This window comes from Haliotis rufescens, unplaced genomic scaffold, assembly GCF_023055435.1.
Source record: "Haliotis rufescens isolate VD_foot unplaced genomic scaffold, xgHalRufe1.0.p SCAF_40, whole genome shotgun sequence".
NCBI classification, from domain to species: Eukaryota; Metazoa; Mollusca; class Gastropoda; order Lepetellida; family Haliotidae; genus Haliotis; species Haliotis rufescens.
Genome location: NW_025964113.1, coordinates 983,341 through 990,786, shown reverse-complemented (window position 1 = coordinate 990,786; position 7,446 = coordinate 983,341).

Below are 7,446 nucleotides of genomic sequence, written 5' to 3'. Positions count from 1 at the left end.
CCTAAGCATTCCTAATAGAGACATAACGTCCCCGGCATACCGGGAAATAACGAGGAAGGGATGTAGTCCCTCTTGTTGCTGATTATTTACTTGGAATCGTGACACTGCGTCAGACACGGCGACAGGAACACTTACTGACGCGGAAGTTGTCCTACCTTCGTCAACAATGAACTGTCACTGTATTTACGGTGAGGTCTTAATTGTTCGGAAATGTCAATACTGTCTATAATATCTCAGTTCCACCTAGGACGGTCGTTCCTCGGGTGGTGTTATGACCTGGTGGTTAAAGCCTCGCTCGTCACTGCTAAAGACTCGGGTTCGACTCCCTACATCGGTGCACTGTGTGGAGCTGGTGTCCCCCGACCGTGACTGGAATAGTGGGAAATGTGGCATAAAACAACACTCACTCATGACAATGCATCGTGCATAAACATATTAGTGCTACTAACCTGAAGAATATAAAACTTGTTATATTAATATAAACATTAAAATGTTTGCAATAGTTACATATATGAAACTAAACTGTCTGGCATAACAAAGTTTATCATCCAAAACTGGCTCCCACAGGAGATATCGCTTGGATGAGATCAAGCGATATCTACACTGTAGATATCGCTGCAATGAAATTACATCACAATGCTTTGCAGACCATTGTGACGTCACTGGTTACCATGACGTCACAATCAAATGACATCACTAATGGCTCTGCTACTGAAGCTGTTTGCAGTACTTTTTACACTGAAGACACTGCTAATTACTGTCTACAAATTGAAAAAGTTGAAAGAATGATGTTGGATGATAAATAAAATCTCACCCTCGTGTCTTTTGATATCAAATATATCAACACTCGTTGATAAAAGTGGCAAAAATCCTCGGCAAGCCTCGGATTTTTCCACTTTTATCAACTCGTGTTGATATATTTGATATCAAAACACACTCGGGTGAGATTCTCTATATATACTAGACAATACTTGCATTACTCTGCTCATGAATGTGTACAACCCCTGAAGATTTGGGGTAGAATAGGTCTTCAGCAACCCATGATGCCGTAAAAGGCGACTAACGGGATCGGGTGGTCAAGATTTGAATTGTTTTTTTTGTCAACTCATGCTTGTCGTAAGAGGCGACTAACAGGCTCGGTTGCTCAGGCTGAAAATTATTCCAGTTGTGTTGATCGAAACTCATATTATCTGTCACTGGATATTCCAGTCTCGATTATTTACAGACCACCGTCATATAGCTGGAATATTTCTGAGTGCGACATTAAACAACAAACAAGAGAGCTTTCAGTGAATGACCTTGCCATGATGACTACCGTTACAAAGCAGCAATTTCCCACCATTTCCATTATCCGCTAGACCCGTGAAGATCCGGGGTAGAATAGGTCTTCCGCACCCAATGCTTGCCGTAAAAGGCGACTGTGCTGGTCGTAAGAGGCGACTAACGGGATCGGGTGGTTTGGCTTGCTGACTTGGTTGTTGCACGTCATCGTATCCCAATTGCGTGGATCGATGCTCATGACATCAATCACTGGATTGTCTTTCGGATCTTCACGGCCGGGTGCGTCGTAACACATTTACTAAATAATGACCACACTGTCGTTTTATAACTGTTTGTTCGTTTGCTGTCTAACGCCGCACTCACCAATATTCCAGCTATTTGACGGAGGTCTGTCAATAATCAAGTCTTGACCTTACAATCTAGTGATTGACGTTATGAGCACCGATCCACGCAATTGGGATACGATGACATGCATCAACCAAGTCAGCGAGCCTGACCACCCGATCCCGTTAGTCGTCTATTACAACAAACATGGGTTGCTGAAGAACAATTCTAACCCGCATTTTCACGGGTTGTTATAACTGTAATATTGCTAACAAACAATATTCAGTCAGTCCGGGTTGGGCTTTGGATGGTGTGTTGAGAGGTAGAACACATCCTGTATAATAGTCCTTACTCATGGTGATTCATTAGTCCACCTGCACGCCACATCCCCCTACCGGACAGCGGTTTCACGAGTGCGGTGTTTGCGAGGGGGATGTGGTCAGCGTAACGGTGATTCATGCATTTCCCTTTCCCACGGGTGATGGTTGAACCAGGGCATGACTAAGTAGGATGACGTGAAGAAAACCACCAAAACATGCACCTTCCCCAGCAGATGGATGCTGGGCGAATCAATCACACCCACAGTTACATGAGGGGTCGACCACGATGTTACAATGCAACTCGGTCAGGTTATGTGGGTGGTGGACTAACATTTAGTCATTTAGAAATCTTATATTGACAATAGCCTCCTTGACTCTAAAAAAAAAATAATTCCCAATCTGAAATCTTATATTACACAATATCCTTCTTGACTCTAAAAATTAAAAAAATCCCTATACTGATTTCAGATGTGGAATAGAACTAGCTTGAGCTGGCTAAACTTGCTTTTGTATGCATTTCTAGATTTTTTTTCTTCATAAAATAAAGATAGTCCACGGTCATGGTGCAGGACTATGTGGGTGGTGGCAGGCAGTGACAACACACACAATACATTTGCTACCAACATCCTTAACATTCAGTATAAGTCCTGCAAACGTATCACTAGCAAATCACTGCTTTTACATTATGTACTTGACTTGTTGTAATGTCTTGTTTTAATACAGATATTATATATTCTTGACATTGTTCTTGAGTAAATAAACTGCAATTGGTAATACTTACCACTTCGTATCACAGGCTTTCTCATAATTCCACTATCGGAGTATCACACTTGGCACATGGTTCTATTGTAAATTAAATATTACCATTACAAATACTGCACTACAGAGTGCACGCGGCGTCTCTTCAATCCAGTGAATCCCTGTTCTGGTGTCCTCGGCCGCGATATTGCTAAAAGCGGCGTACAACTATACTCACTGACTTTCTTCAATCCGTCACTCTCACGAAACGGAAGCCTCTGTAATTAGTAAATCAACGTCTTTAAAATCAGACACCCTCCTTTAGTCGATCTCTCTATAATCCAAATCTCTCTGAGTCGATATCTCTTTAATACGATTCCCATACTCACCCCCCCCCCCCCCCCCCCCCCCCCACACACACACACACACCCCACCCCCACCCCTCAGCATGTCTCCCCATAACCAAGTCTATACCCTACTCCCTCTGTTATCGAAACCAGTCCTGTATCTAAGCCCAATAATAATCTGATAATCTCCAAGAAGGTCTCTCCAATGCAATACTCCTTCGAAACTATAATCTCATACTCTCTTTCTCGGTATGATTTGACACGATCACATACAAGACATATTTATAATTCTATCCATTCTCTCAAACGGTTCCTCTTCAATCCGATTCTCCTCGCTGAATTTGTTTGAATCTGGACCTGGCAATCCAGTGATTAACATCATGAGCATCGATCCACGCAATAAGATGACATGCATTAACCAAGTCAGTGAACTTGACGCCCCGATCCCGTTAATCGCCTCTTACAAACATTAGTCGCCTCTTACGGCAAGCATGGGTTGCTGAATACCTATTTCACTCGGATCTCCACGGGTCTCCTCGCCATTTAAAGACGTGACATCTTGTAATCTTCTGAACGTGTTTTCCCCAACTATTGTCTATAATCGGATGCTGCATGTATGCCACAATTATATATCTTGTTTTATTGCTTGTCTAGCCGCAATCAGCATTTATTTATCTTCAAATTATTAACGAGTTTAGCCCCAACAATCCAGTGATTGATATCATGAACAACAACCAGTCAACCAAGTCACCGATCCTGACCAATCGGTCCGTTATGTCCAAAGATTAGATTCCAATTATTTCCACTTTGAAACTAATATATCTTAATTTTAAACGGAAAACCTAAAAATCTAAATATCTCAACAAAAGTGCTCCATTATTATACAGTTCGGAGAAGCCGAAAGACAAAAGGAGTGCCCCAAGGCATGCGTCAATGAACATGAATTTCACAGAAGATCCCTTTGATCTTTTCACCAACTTGTCAACTTCGCAATAGATGATGAAAGCAACACCGCCCGAAATGCATATTTCATTCACAACCGGAAGCATCTTACCACATACTCACAGCAAGACTGATTAGCGTAACGATGTTATGTTAGTGTCATTGCGTGAGTAGGTATAATTTTATGCCGCTTTTAGCAATATTCCACTATCATCACTAACTTTACTGAACAATGGCCGAGTGAATGAGTGAATTAAAGTGAGTGAATGCGTTTAAGCGAGTGAGTGAGTGAGTAAATAATCGTGTCTACACCACGAAAATCAGCGAGACTTCTTTGAAAATAGTATTTTTGCTTTTAAAAAAAAATTATTATGAAAATCTCATGATAAATGTTCTGAAAACTATGTCCCAAATATGCTCCTTCTTTCAGAGTGAGTGAGTGAGTATAGTTTTACGCATCTTTTAGCAATATTCCAGCAATATCACGGCGGGGGACACCAGTAATGGGCTTCACACATGTCGGGAATCGAACCCGGGTCTTCGGAGTGACGATCGAACGCTTTAACCTCTAGGCTACCCGACCGTCCCCCTTCTTTCAGAGAAAATAACTGAAACAATATCCCCAATAATCCCAGTCTCCATTCCCCTACCCCTGAATATTAAATGGTCAGTTTCTTGTCGATGTTCTGAGGTTTCTTTCAACAACGATTCTGTCTATTCAAGTTGTATCTTCTGTATCCGGTACGTGTACCATGCCTTTCAAAGACGACGTAAGAATCTTACCACGTTTTCCCACACTTCCTTTATCATGTTAAAATCTGTTAAATCTGGCTTTTTAATCATATACAGTCTCCGGTTGAAACACACGTGTATTACCGGACCAGAGTTGTCGGCTTGTATCTCATACCCTTAAGCATGTTTGTGACGTCTTGTTTTCCAGTGTGAGGTTTCACTTGAGTGGGCTCGTGCTCGCACCGTCGAGGAGTTTAGCGCGTCGTTGACGCTGTGTTTACTCTGGTATTAAGGGGGAAGTGGGGCTATGGGCTACCTTTGTACCCACAATACAAGGGTCTTCTAATTGAACTAAGCAAGCGAGACATGTTAAAGTCACCACCTACCTTTGTACGTTAAACTACACGGGCTGACACTAAGCGTGTTAACTTCGTAAGGGTTATTACAGAGCAGGAGACCTTTGTGCTTATGAATAGTGAATACACTGATATTCCTTCCTATATCTCAAACTGACATACATGTAATACTATGTTTTTGCCGGTCAAATATTTCCCCTCCCCCGTCAAATGTTCTCTGTCAAATTACACGTTATCTCGCTGGTAAAGACACCCACCCCCACCTCCCCCCAAAAAGGGAAAAAGAGAGAGAGACAATATATACTTAATAACTATAATGAAAGAAGACTGAATTATTTTTACGTCCCTTTTACGATTTCAGCCTTATCACGATGGTGGACACCAGGGACGGGCTTGAGGTTCGAACTAGCGTCTTCGGTGTGACGATCGAACGCACTAACCATTAGGCTATCGCACCGCATCTTATCTTTGTATTGAATTGTTTCAGATACTTTTCTCATATAAGAACATAATTATTGACATCGTTCTGGTTTTCATTTGCTGTTCCTTTTAGTTTCGATATTAAGATATGGTATTATGAATATAATGTGATCAGTCGCACCTCCAACATATCCGTACATTCACTCTGTCAGTGTTTATTCTTGAACTACACAGCGTCTCCATGTCCAGTCTCTGAGATGAACTATCCGCTGTACTTAGTGCTTTATGATAATGGGATAACGGTTCTGTGGAGTAGCTGTTTGTGTGATGTACACAACCGGATCCTACTCGCTCATTAGTAAACTGACGGGCAAAAGAAAGTATACAGTAAACTTCGTTTATAACGAACACGCTTATAACGAACTGACCGATATAACGAACTTATTTTTTAGCCCCGACTATTTTGTGTTTAAATGCTGTTTATATGCTTATAACGAAATACGGTTATTACGAACTAAAATTAGTGGTCCCTTCGAGTTCGTTATAACCGTAGTTTACTGTACACCCATGTTTGATGGCGGCTGAAAATGAAACAAGTCAGAAATGGTTGGTTATTCGATGGTGATGTATTTGATATGGGTATTATACTTCGGTTTTGGAACTTAGGTTTGCAGTGTTTCGGTGTCTTGTTTTCGTTTAATAACGTTTGTAATTTTTGGATCAAATCCAATTTTTAAGTGTATACATTCGTTTGTCCGGCAGATTATAACCAACAGTCTGCTGTTGGTGGCACATACAGTATTTGGCCTGTATGTAGGTGATTCTGGCACCTATGTCGTGAAATTGTCTCAATAATAACAACACGGAATTGTCAACACACGTGACAGAACAGGGCTATAAGTTGATCTTATAGAAATATTATACTTCGGCGGGTGACATCAGAAATGGGTTTCACACAGTGTACCTATATAGGGAATTGAATTCGTGCCTTCGGCTCGAAGCGCTTTACCACTCGCGCTTCTACCGCTAGGCTACCGCACCGTCCCTTATTAACATTAAACATCATAGGCATTATAATTTTATATTAGCACTTTGTCATTCATGTATATATCTAAACAGGGCCTGGCTATATATCTTGAGATCAAATAACATATCGTTTTCAAAGTAAGCCTAAATGTATCAAATTATAAGTTCCAAGCACCGAAGCAGTTTAGTTTAAGTTGAGTAAGTTTCAAGTTACCGTATTCGACGTAATAAGCGCCCAGGGCGCTCTCAAAATTAGAAATAGGGGGCTCCTATTGGAATATTACTTTGGTGAGAAAAAAAACAGAATTGAAAGATAAATTTAATTTCGTGGTTTATGCTGACAACCTGAAATGTTTATATACGACAGATATATTTTTCCAGAATTTAATTTCAAATAATTCAGGGTGAATATAGCACACGAGTGCGTATTATACGAGAATAAATAAGTCTTGTGTACATTGATCAATCGGAAGGGGTGCTAATTGGGATTGTTCACTGGTCAATATATTAGCAAATATCGCCCTGGGCGCTTATTACGTCGAATACGGTAATAGCATATATGATTGAGCGAATATGGTTTTACGGCGGTTTTAGCTATATTCCAGCGATATAAGGGCAGGTGACAACCAGCAGTGGACTTTACATATTCACCCATGATTCCCGGGCCTTCGGAGTGACGACCGACCACTTCAACCACGTGGCTATGGGCACCACCATAGCGTTGGCAATCTTTCTTCGTAATTTAATTTAGATATTCTCTGTAAGTAACTGTTTCGATCAAATTGTGGAAGCACATTGCTACGAAGGCGCAGGTGGCCCAGTGGTCCAAGTAACAGCAATTCATTCTGCACAGTTGCCTCCCTCATGCGTGTCAGGATCTTATGATCATGGGTTCGAATCTCAGATTCACCCTGATTAGGAGCCTTCGTTTGTCAGCACCATCCCCATGTTTCACCAGAA